The following is a 13172-nucleotide window of genomic DNA, read 5'->3' as shown; positions in this document are numbered from 1 at the left end:
TATAACTTATGTTCTCTTGTTTTCCTTTTCTGGCTGTCTTGGAGGCAATTCTCTCAGTTCATTGGAAATGGCTAGTCTGCATATTTTGGTATATGAATTACTGGCAAATATGTCTTGCATAGCTATTTAACTGGAGAAAAAGGTTAACTGATTAATTGAATGTAATAAAATTCTCCAGTGATAGTAAACACAGTGGTCCATAGGCCCAAGCGAAGAGGAAGAATTGACCTTAGAAAGCAGTTTTACAGTGCTGGTATGAAAGTGTGGTCTAGCAAACACTGACTGGGCTCCGCTTCTCATGTTCGGAGGAGGAGAAACAATGAAGCATCATGTTATCTGGTGTGAAAATACTATAATCCAATTTAACTTTGAATAGCACGATCCTCGTGAACAAGAAGTCAGGTCAGATCAATTTGAGACCAAAAATTGTTTCACAAGCCCACCTCAAAATGTTAAAGCTGCCTTTGCCCTCACAAGGGTATTTTGAGGATTAATGTTCTGTCAGCACTTTGAAAATGTAAAGTGCTAAGTATATATTATTATAACCCTTTCCATTTATTACTTTTATTGATGGTCTCGTGGTTTCCATGACGCTATGTTGATTTGCACGGGATTTTCCTGCAGTGTGCATTTCATCTCATGAAGAGTAAAAAAACAAATAGTTCTTTTTAGGCCTTGTGCCTTGTTGGATATTCTCCAGTTGCTGGGGGACTTGTTTATGACCCGCTATCTCTGTGCCGTGAAAGCCTTACTGCAATACGTTATGCAGCTGTTTGTTTTCAACTTTGTTTTCTCAACTGTATAAGCCTCTGCTGCTACTGAGACCAGCGCGCTGCTCCTAACTGACTCCTAAGGGGTGCCTGAGTGAAAAGCAGACTCTTACCACCCACTGAACTCCCCGTGTTTTTTACAGTAGGTGCCTTTTTCTGATAGCTGCTTCGGTGTGTTCAAGGAGCGGGCCTGAAGCCAAGCTTGTCAGTCACTGGCAATCAAGGAATATCTTGGTGGTTGAAGTTCAGTCCAGTTTTTTCTGCCTCTTCTGGCACTGGCATTACAGCCAGACCTCCTGGTGGCTGAGCTTTTGTGAGGAAAATTCCAAACTTTATTTCAAAATTTGAGATTTACAGTTTGGCTCAGTAACATGTCTGTCTAATTCCCAGCCAAATCCCCAGGCGGCATTTACTTTTGGAGCAGTTTGCCTCCTCAGCTCTGCTTTCCTGCAGACTTCAGGGATCAAGTTAGTCCAAGAAAAGCCAAAGGCGTATGAAACCACGTGTGCCTTTTGCTTCCTCCTCTGTTGAGAGTCTCAGCAGGGAGGTTGGCCCCGATCTGTCAACAGTGTTCCCTCGGCCGACAGCCTCAGCCAGGTGGGTTTTCCTTGGCCCCCATCTCCCCTTAAGAAAAGACATAAAGAGGGTTGGAAGCACTGACTGCAGGACAGCCAGTCCCCCTCTGACACAGATGGCCGTGACAGGGCACAAGTGCAGCAGGTTGTGCGCGAATGAATGGATGAATTGCCACACAATGCAGACAACAAAGCTATCCAAGTCTGTGTTGTTGTCACACCTCTGACATCTTTAGGGCCTGTGTCAGCTGCCATGCCTTTAACAATACCTCTCCCCACCTTTCCCTCTGAGGAAGGGACCTCAGAGGGTCATCTAGTCCGTTCTCCTGCTCAAATCCAATCTAGGTCACAGGTTGCTCAAGGCTGTCTCCAGGTGAGTTTTGAATATCCCCAAAGATGGAGGTTCTCCTGCCTTTCTGGGTACCTAGTCCATGCCGCAGCACCTCATGGTGAAGAATTTTTTTCTTACATCCAGGCCAAATTTCTGTGGCTGGATTGTGCAACTGTTTTCTCTTCCCCTTTTGCTGTGCATCTCGGAGAAGCATCTGACTTAATCTTCTTTATAATCACCCATTAGTTAGTATTCAACCCTGTGGAACGCGCAATATGGGTTCTTTGCCAAAAATCTATCCTCAACATTTTTCTAGAGCACTTTCTTAGTTTAATTTTGCTCTGTTGTTCAACCTAATGAGAGAATAGAGTGCAGAGAGAGGAGAGACGAGAGGGGGAAAAAATAATAATACAATCAACGATGTTTTGTTTAGCACCTTTGTGGAATAAAGCAGGAGTGAACAATATTGAAACAGCAAGACCCAAATGTGGTGATTCCTGTAGACAGATAGTTCTCCAGTTTCGCTGAAGCTATTACGTCTCTTAGTGGGAGAAAGCCCAGCTGTCCAAACTGGAGAAGACAGTAAAAAATTCTAGCTTCTTAAAATGCTGATAAAAAAAAATCAAACAGCCAAAGGCTTGAACTTTATGCGGCTCAGCTTATTTCTGTAAAATATGTCTCTGCTTAACGTTAATAAAAGTATTGGGTCTTATCAACAGTCTGGACTTTAAATGGAATACAAGGCTTTGAATGGGCCCAATTTCTGTGTATTCTTAGGTTCTTGCAGTATCAGAGGAGTGACTGTAGGTTTCTGGCCTTCCCTTTAAGCATGGGATTAAAAAAAATGGTAAAGGGAAGTCAGACTTTCTGCTTTGTGGACTATGTAAAAGCATTGGATACAGAGATTGAGAGTGACGTATGACAAACATGAGGAAGATTACAGAATCATCATGTGCAATGCAACTTAGTTTGCTATTTCTTTCTCAAGAGAATCCAGGCAGTGCAGCAAGACTGTCAAATCTGGTTTATAAAATAAATGGCATTAAAGGGAGAGGGTAATTCTTGACATTATTTCTGCTTTTGTTCAATCTCTGGAGAATGATCAAATCTCCTTCCAAATAGTAAAATCTTTCAAACCAAATATCTTCAATATACGTGCCTGTGTATGCCAAGATAGATCAAGTGCTTTATGAAAGAGATGCAGAAGTTCAATGCATCTGTCCTTTTACCTTACACATTGGAATGGCCCCAAGTTACAGGATCATAGAAATGGAAAAGACCTATTAAATTATGCATTTCCTTGCCAGTGAAATTGTACTTTCAGTATATAGTATTTTCCATCTCAGGCTGTTAGGCATCTATCCCTTCACTTGAGGCCTCTATTCCATAGCAAAATAAAATCAATGCTGGGAATTTTTCCTACTGCTCAGCCTAAAAATCGATTTGTTCATTTGTATTGCCTTACTCACACGTGTAAGCCACCCTTTTCTGTCCTTCCTCTCTGAGAGTTCAACATCAAACTCTTGTAGATTGTCATCATGCATACGCCAACCTCTGTAAAGTCAACCAAGCACAAAAGGAAAGTGGGAAATCTGTTTCTAAGCTGAATTTATGCACAAACTGTTACATTTACTGTAGGTGAAATATTTTTCTCATCTCTCATTTCACAAAATTTCTCAATTGTATCAGTTCATAGCTCTTTGGCCCAATTGTTATCTTTCTCACTGTCTTCCCAAACACTTAGATGACTCAGAGATGAGAAGGGCAATTTCACTGGTACAGTTCTACACTTGAATTTATTTCAATAGGATTGCATATTTGACTTTAGAAATTACTCAAGAGATGTGTTTCTTTCATGGAAATATGCTACCTCATTTAACGTCAGCTCCAATTCCTCTGTTCATGGAAACAGAATTAACTTAGGAAGCAGAAGCCCTAGTGATCAAGTTGTATGCTGAGCTGGAAGAAATTCCCCCACAACTCCGGATAGTGTATGTAGTTTCATGGGCTTTATAACTTGTCTGTCAAATGATGCCTTCAATCACTGTCTTATTCTTTCTTTTTATACTTGAATTTAATCTCCCTGAATCTTTCCCTTAAGCTCTTCATGGTTGGTAAAATGGACTGTATGCAAATGGTTAAAAAAGACATTTGAAAGGTGCAAAGAAGATAGAGGCAAACACTCTAAATCCCCTTGTTGGAGAAGGGCTGTGTAGTTAATTAGGAGGAAAAAAAAGAGGAAGCCACCACTGGTTTGCATGAGAATTTGTGGGATGGCTGCCCATTGTTAAATTAAGTTCATCCATTCATTTCCAAGTATTTTCACCATGCTACTTGCTCTACTTTTTGCAGTGGATACCAGCCAGGTTAAGGATTTACAGCCTTCTATGGCTACTTTTGCCAACACATAGATCTTGAGAAGGTGCTCAGTGTGTACAAAGAAGCTTTAAAATAAAACTTGTTTGCTGTAGGCATTCACTGCTCGCTCTCTTTCCTTTCTCTCATTTCTTTCTCTCTGCCCCTCCACCACCTTAATTTGTCTATGGACTTGGCTTCTTTGTTCTTTCATGACTAATATTACCATCTGTGACATTACATATCAAGATAGAAATGCAACATATTAAGCACAGGAAAACCCGGAATGTTTGAGCTCATCCAAGCATTTGTTGCTTAAAGCTCCAACATTACTTGTAGCCACCTGAAGCATCCCAAAGTTTCTAAAAGCACTTTGCAATAAATCAGCAGGTTTCTGTGTTGTTATTGAAATTGAGATATAAGACCTTATTGGAACTGCCTTCTTGAAAACAACCTTGGCAACTTACTCACATTTTTTATTTCTCACTGAGGGCTCATAAAAAAAACCTTTCACTTTTATGATATTAGCCTAACTACCACCTAGGGCAGTTCACTTTGGGAACTCACCAACTCACTTTTGTCAAGATCTCGTATACTACAAGGGAAGCACCACTCCCAGATCAGACCTACGACCGTGACCTGTGTGAACCATGAACTCACGCAGCAGGGGCCCAGCAACCAGGCGGGAGCACAAAACAGTGCTTACCTCTGCCAACTTCAGCCCTTGCAAGGATGGGGAAGGGGCAGCAGGCGTGGAAAGATATCAAGTAAAAAACGTCTTGAAACAGACACATCCCAAGATGCAAGATCGAAATCAGAATGGAGGTCTCTCCTCCTCCTGCTTCTCATATGGTTCTAGACAGATCCAAATCTTATTTACCTAATAGGGATTGCAGTAACCACCAAGATCTGATATTCTGAGAGACAGTTCTTTCCCTCCCTTTGCTGATTCTTCAGACAATGAGTTGCTTCACTGTTTATCTCAAAACCTGTACTCATCTGCAGATATCAACTTGTCCAGCTTTTCTGTGCATTAATAATTTTCTCCTTCAGGTTCTAGCAGCTGCATGTAGAACTGAATATTGAATAACCGTGTGCTCGACGCTGTATCTTAATTGAGTTATTGCATTCTACTTTTTAAAAGAAAATTACTGTATCTATAGCACAGTAGTAATAATATAATGAATAATAAAGATTCATGGCAAGGTTAGGAGTGTTCCTGCATGTCCATATTTGAAGTGTATTACCTCCTTTCTAGTTTATCCAAATTGCCCACTGGCACAAGTGAGGGGGGAGCAAGCTTTCTCCCCTTGGCTGCTCCGCCTGTAGCACCCACAGCTCCTGAGGGCTGAGGAGTTTTTGAATCTGGTCCTCATAGTGCCATGCAGTTGGGTTGAGCTTATGCAGAAGTGATGATGGGAGAGGGAACAACCATCACCTGTAATTAAGGTGGATGCAAAGCTGTAGTTTTTCCTCTCTTCCCAGACTAGATGAGGAGCCAGAAAGGAATATTTGACTTTAAGTTAATTGACTTTGACTTGACTCTAGACTAGGCAAGCACAGAGATGCATTGCCCTTGCCTCTGACTTAGGAGAAGTTGTAAACTAGCCCTGCTAAAACATCTTTACTGTGTTTTGATGTGCAAAATATGTGTATGTGTATTACAGTGCAATATTTCTATGTTATTTTTAATTCTCCTACGTTTGGACATTTACAAGTCTTTCCTGTCTTACATGACAAATATTCTACTAGTTTCTGGTTTCGAATAATGTAATTATTCTTTTTGTGTAAGTCATAGAAATGAAAGAAATATTACACAAGACAGATATTAAAAAAAAACCTATGGTGATGTTACTATTAGGATTCATTAATTTGATTAGGCATGATGATAGACTTAGAAAAACGTGTAATAGTTGTATTATTCAGAGGGAGGGAAAGATAAGCTGGAGAAAGGAGGAAACTGGAAAAAAGGGCAAAGAATAGACAGCAGGGAAAGGGAAAAAGTGTCTGCTTCAACAGAAATCTCCTCAGCTCTTGTCCTGAGCCTGCAATCAACCTTGCAGGGCCAAAATATTTGCTAGTGGTGATGCCACTGGCCTGTGTTTTGTGTGGGTACCGGGTCATTTATGACCACTGTGTTGACGTGATATGTGGTGCATGGTTTATCGCTACTGTAGGGTAAATTACCTTCCCCTAAACAGGAATTTAAGGATTACGAATGTGCACACAAGATAAACATGTGCGGACTCACACGTGGACTCGGAGTGCACACAGAATGCTATATGCGAAAATCTGTCTGGATAGAAATTGATGGAGGTGTAGGTCTTGACCAAAGTGGGGCTACATTTTCAGTCTGTAGCACACATGTGATTGTCTATTGCGTGCACGTGTATTGAAAGATGTGTGTAACTTACTGTAGTTCTCTGCGTTACCGTAAGAGAGACAGGGTGATATAGAAAGTGTGTTCAATATGAAGTTTGCTTATGTTACTCAGATCCTGTCTCTTTCTTGTAGCTGATGGCTTTAAACTTTGAGCGTAAGGGGAATACTGATGGTATAGCTATGGATGACTGAAAAAGCACGTGGTTAACTTCTGGTGTCCACCTGCGTGACCCAAAAACACCTTTGGGCACTGGCCATGGTTAAACATGACAGCGGCTTCTGTTTTTCTGCTGTCTTTTGGGTCAGGGCCCACAGGACCCCGTCAGCTGAGATCCCCAAGGAGGTGGGGCTGGGCGATTTGCTCCGTGGGGCTGTAGAACAACCTGCACCAGTGAACCACGTTGCTCCACCACACCTCGGATGTTTTCCACACCACCGCTACCCCTTCCCCATGGACTCAGGAGCAGGGCAGATGAGGCACGGGAGGCTTTCCTCTAGCTGGGGCAGCAGCGGCCCCTGAGGAGATGGGGCTGGGGAAGGCAGGTGCTGTTCCCACGACCAGAGCCCGTCTCCCAGGGGTGGAAAGCGGAGGTCAGGAAGTTAGCAAAGGTCGGCCAAGTCCCGCTGGCTCTTCCTAATCCTCTTTTCCACCCACAGCCCCTTGAAACTCCCCTGATTCCTCCCAGTGCGATGTCCAGGGGAGTTGCTCTACTGCTGCAGGACTGATTTTATTTTACTCGCTTCCAAAGTATGCTTCTGCAGAGTCTCAAGTCAGCTTTGTTTCAGCTGGTGTCAAGCAACACACAGGAGAGATGCGGCTCTATTACACTGGTTTGTTTTTCTTTTCCTTTCTTTTTTTTTAAGCCTTTTTTTGTTTTTACTATTTTGACAGGAAATCTTGCTCCTTTTTCTCTTGCATAAGTATGAAGTAACCTTGTGAAAACAAATATGGTTACTTGTTGTTTACGTGTGTAAAACTGAAATGACAGTTTTGCTGATCAAGTTAGTTCTTGCTAATATGAAGACTACAGCTGTATAAAGAATTTATTTATTTGTATGCTATCCAAACCAGAATTAAAATTTGACATTTTTTGTGCCAAATAGCAATACACAAATTTGAAAGAAATGTCATTTCAGGTCAGAAGACGTTTCATTTAGGTTTTTAACATTCATTAAAACTGAATATAGGTAATTTCAAAAGAAATCCTTATTGCAAAATGAGAAGTGGAAAGTTTCTGTTTTGAAAACATCAATATGATCCCTTCCTGACACTTCAAAATGTTTCTTTTAACCCAAGAATTTAATTCTGCTTTAATAACGATTGTTCCACACAAGGAAATTAGAGCAAGCTTTTTGATACTGATGATACTTCCTTACAGAGGAATGGAAAGGTTAAAAAGTGGTTAACTAGCAGTCATCTTAGATATAGCTGGAGAATGTACTTTTTGGCTTTCTATAAAGCATCCAGGCAATAAACCAAATTAAAATATATAGACTATAGTGTCAAGGGAAAGTTTTATCCAAACAAAATTTAAATAAATTCATGCATCTCGCTAGGTTAAAAAAAATCAAATAAGCAAATAATTTTGCACATATGTAATGGTCTCAACAGTTTGTCATTTCTCTTCCGCTTTTAAAACAAGACCCAAATGTGGATAAAATCATCTTACTCTTCCTACTCAAAGTGAACAACTTTTTCCAAGCTCTTATGCTGAAAAAATGTGTTTCTTTGGAATTAATGATTAAAACTATATAGAATAAGTGTTTTAGTGCTCTCGTTAAGGAAAAATAAACAACTGCGTTAGCTAATCTGAGTTCAAATAAACAGATGCATAAGCTGGGCTGTTTCAAAGCGATGCAGAACTGAACAGAGACCATTAACACTCAAAACACTTCGTAAGGTTCAGAGATGGTTAACCTCTTCAAAACAAAATGTGCCTAGATCTTGTATGGCTGCGCTGAAGGAGTGAGGAATAACACCCCTGCGTAGTGGCAAGCTGTAGCTGCAGATTTGCTGAGCACGTATGCTGGTACAGAAGGAGGCTCACATGAACTTAATTTTAAAGATGAAGAGAACAAAAAATAGGATCTCATTTATTGCTCACTGCAGCCAGCAAAGCTGACCAGACGTAGTGGTGTGCAATGCTCTTTTGAGTCTTAGCAAAAAATCTAAATTTTCAGGAGCTTTAGCTCACATGTGCCAGAGAAAGCCCCTTTGAGATATTGCCCAAATTTTTGACATGGTATTGACCCTTGCTTATTCAGCACTGGGTTTAAATGATTCATGACTCATGATAAAAACTTTCATGGTTTGTAAGAAAATCTTGGCTACCTGTGCAACTTGGTAACAGAGGTGGAAAGCACAAAATCTGGTTCATTGTGGATTTTAGAACAGATCTCTCCAGAGTGTCCCAAGTCTATGGACTGTTTCCACAACAAAAACAGCCACAAAAAAAATGAGGTTCATATTCCGGTGAATTTATCTTGAAATAAGTGTGTCTGTGTGTATTAAATACAGAACCATTTGAACTAGCAAAGGACTGAAAGAGTTGTATAGAGTTCTTAGAACACACAAGAAAGAAAAGGGACTTCTTAGGTGCAATAGTGCCGATGTCCAGATAGCAAACAAAAGAGCTGCCAAAGTCTTCATTCAAGCATTGTTTTGCAAATGTTTTAAGTTCAGACCAGCACGAATTGCTTTGTAGGAATTTTTGATCCAGTCGGCTTTCTTCATAGCTCTATAAAATAATTCAGAATCATTGTCCAACTTCTAAAATTTTAGTTTCCTAAGGGGAAGGGGGAGACATTTAAAACTTTCTGAAAAGCAACCAAAGAAGTTCCTCAGGAGTCCACCCCAGGTTTTGCATAGACTTCAGTTCACGCCAGGAGAGGATTCTGGTGTTTTAGCCAGCACTATGTGATTACACATAGGAGTGTAGACATGATCAATAAAGTTTCTAGTTACAGAGGTCACTATTAAAACCTTTACAATTGCCATTTGCACGTAATTAACGTTGCCACACGGTTTACAGTATTCCCCACACTATGAATGCTGCTGTAAAGATAATTAGGTAAAAGTTAGAATTATAAAGATTTTAGTTTGTGTATTCCCTAATATGGGGTATCAATGCTGTGATTTAAGGAACTCCCCAATAACTGCAGAAGCAGCAGGAGTCTTTGCATGGGAAAGGACAAGGAATAATACTTCTTTTAAGGGCTCCTTAAAACTTTGTTCCACTTATGAAATCCTCTATAGTCTGTACTATTATAGCCTAAATAATCTATAGTATAACTCCAAATTTACATACAGGAATTACTTATTTTTTGCTCTTATAGAAATGTCTGTTTCTTCTGTTAGAAGAATTCCGCTTGGAAATTTCAGTTTCAGGATTCGATAAAAATAGCTGTAAGAACTCCTGATGTTTTTGAGGTCAGAGCTTTTAAACAGCTTTTCACATTTGCCAGTTTTTACAGCCCATTTTAAAAATATGTGCTAGTGTCGGAGAAGCCCAGCTGTGCTGAAATGATAAACATGACTAGGGATGCTTCAGACTGCGGATGACCTCTTCAAAATACAGGAATGAGGCTTGACGTTTCAGGCAAGGAGAGAGCAGCACTTCTGGTACCCTGGGGACTGCATTGTTCTAGGTGGGGACTCGCCGCCTGCCAAAATGTGGGCCCAGGGAATGGCCACGCTGAGCTAGGAAGCCGTGAGCTACCTCAGCGGAGTTGTGGTATCTCTGTGTCACCCCACAGCCTGCAGTGTAGACAAGTCCTGAGTGTGTTTGAGCTGTATAAACATAACCACAAGCTAAACAATTCCATTGTTCAATACAGATTTCTACTGTGCTTGGAAACTGAATTATGAATGCCTTTTCATAAAAAGCATCCTAAGGGTAATGGACGCCTAAAATACATCAGCTCCATTATCAAGGGGTAGATTATCCCAGCTGAATACACAGTATCAGAGTTTCCTGATTTGTATATAATCTACATTCTTAACATTTTCCTGGAGTGCTGTTAGTTTGAGTTAGTAGGACTTATTGTACTCTCAGCGTTGAAAGATGAATAGGCCTATCAACCGAACAGCATAATAAATTTGTTAGGCTGCGCATGTCGTGCTCCACCTCTCCCTCGTTCTTCATCATGTATAATGTAGCCTAATGCAATATGACAGCTGTTAGCAGAAAAATGGTACAGCAGCCATAAAAAAGTGATTTATGTCTTATTACCGAAGCAGCTAAAATTAAGAAGCTGGTGTTTGGGAGGGCAGCAAACAAGTGAAATGTGAAACACAGCATATATATGTATTCATGAAACATAGGAAGCTGTGAAATGCTTAGGCTGACAGTGAAATTCTCCCTGGGTATCCACCGCAAGGTCGGACTAATAAAGGGGGTAATTGGTGGTGATGGTTGTGGATGTTCAGAATTGCCTACATGTCACAGCTGCTTATGCTGGAGTATCAGAAGCATGTTAAATGCATCTCCTGACATGAACCCAAAGATCCTTACTACCAAATGACATAAGAAAGCCTAATTTAAGGTGGCAGCTGGCAGAAGGAACAACATATCAAGCAGGAAAGTTGTTCTTAGCAGCCACAACATAGAGAGGAAATAGTGGGACAGGGGAAATAATGTAGGCCTCATTCCCTGCATCTTTTTTCTGCTGGTGTAAATCCAACAGTTTAAGGCTACAGTCATGGATGAGGGATTTCTCCCTGGATGCTGAAACTACAAGCATCAGAGAAAATTCTGTATTTGGTTTACAACATACCTAATGTGAGTAAATGCGATTGTGTAACATCTTGTCAGTTTTGCCACCGAACGGTGTAACACATGAATCTAAGACATGGTGAGTTATAACCACCGCGTCAGATCACTCCTTGGTTTCTGTTCAACGTACGCTGTGTATGTATACTATAAACATACATATGTCTATGTACATATATACTCAGGCTGCTGCTAAGTGTGATGATTTTGGTTCAGTGGGTGGCACTCTTCCTTCTGAGTCCATACTGAACTAGTTCTTCCCCCCACGGTGCTTAATGAACAGTGGGATATGGTCAGGTCAGAGAGGTTAATAGCCCTACTTTTCTGAAAAGTGCCAGGGGATCTTTCTTAGCAAGCAGCGAGAACCTCACGTTAAATACCGTCTGAAAGGCAGCCTGGGACCCGCTCAGAGTCACAGACTGGGGAGTTGCTGTAATGCAGAAATGGGGGGAACCATGCGACGTATTTAAGTGACCGAGTCGTCCTGCCCCCAGAGATATTTACCAGATGCAGTGAAAGTTTGGTTATGTGGAGTTATAAAATAATAACCAAGGGTAGTATGGCTGGAAAATACTAGAGCTTCTTTCTGGTATTTTGATTTAAATGAATATCAGAGAAGCAGCTTTCCCCTGGTAATGTGTAGTCATGTTGTAAATACTCCGTGATGGGGATCTCTCAGATGCTTTGCTGTGTTACTCTGGGTCCAATAAGTACTGAATAAGTTGGAGTAAGTGAGACCTGTGACAAAAATGGCCACATTTTGTGCTGTTGCTAGAGGCCTTGCCTTGGACAATAATTCCAGTCCTCTTAGAGAAGGGCTATGGAATTCCTGGTTCCTATACATTAGGTGTCCTGAGTCACTTTCTAGCCACTGGGTAACCAGGACAGAGATTATTTTAACAGGATGTTTTGCGTTTGCGTCATATCCGTGGCAAAGTGAAACATTTAGGAGGGCTCTATTTTGTGAAGCCCCATTGAGCTTTTGCCCTTCGCAGCTCAGCATGGCTACAACCTACATGCGGGCAGCTATATGGGCCCCTTTGGGGTGACAGCCACTGAAACTTATCCATCAAAGAAGTCTCTGTGGCTGCAGGATTGGCTCCAGGTTTTGCAAATGCCAGCAGTGCCTTAATGTTGCACTAGAGAGGCATCTGTAACCACAGAGCATTTCTGTACCTACCTTTAGTAGGTCACTGCTACCACACTGAATTTTTCAATCACAATTCAAATCACATCCAGGCCCTCATCTAACCGTTTCCCAAGGGCATCAGTGACACGTCATCCTCTTGCACACTGCTGACCAGTTTCCTCAGGGTTCAGCTTCATACCTGGCTCCTCTCCCCTCCCCAACCTTTCTCTCCAGTGCCCAAGGAAACCCTTTTGCATGCGCAGAGGAGCCCGATCTCTGCTAGCCCGTTGGTGGTGACTTCCACCTCCACAAGCCATTTGGGGATTAAAGTACCGATCCCCAATACATGCTCACGTCTTAAAAGAGCATATATGCTTTTTTGCAGCACTGCTGTATGCCTGGGGGAGAGAGCATTGCCTTGCACCAGGACGGACCAGCTTGCTGCAGCATCATGCCAAGGAGCTCGTGCTGCTTCTGCACCCGTGAAAGGTTTTGTCTCAACCCCGGGCACCCTGCGTAGGGAGCCTGTAACTGCTAAACGTGGCAAAATGGCTTGGGAATGAGCCTGTCCCACTGAGGCAAGGGACCAGAAGTGGTGAGACACGCGTACCTAGCTCAGTGGGAGTTCTTAGGAAAAAGACCTAGCAAGGACAGCAGGACTCATCCCATTCCCTCTGTGGGATTGAGAGGCCTCATAGTTGTGTCTCTTTGCCATAACTGTTTTCACAAGCTGTATGATTAAATTCTACTGTGTAATTAGGGCACCATACTATTAAACATAAATTTTTTCATCAGTTTCTCTGCAATCTCTCTGTTAGAGGATCAAAAATACTAATATTACAGTTCTGGTCAAAAGCA

This window comes from Cariama cristata, unplaced genomic scaffold, assembly GCF_000690535.1.
Source record: "Cariama cristata isolate BGI_N322 unplaced genomic scaffold, ASM69053v1 scaffold2727, whole genome shotgun sequence".
Lineage (NCBI taxonomy): Eukaryota > Metazoa > Chordata > Aves > Cariamiformes > Cariamidae > Cariama > Cariama cristata.
Note: the sequence above shows the minus strand (reverse complement) of the source record.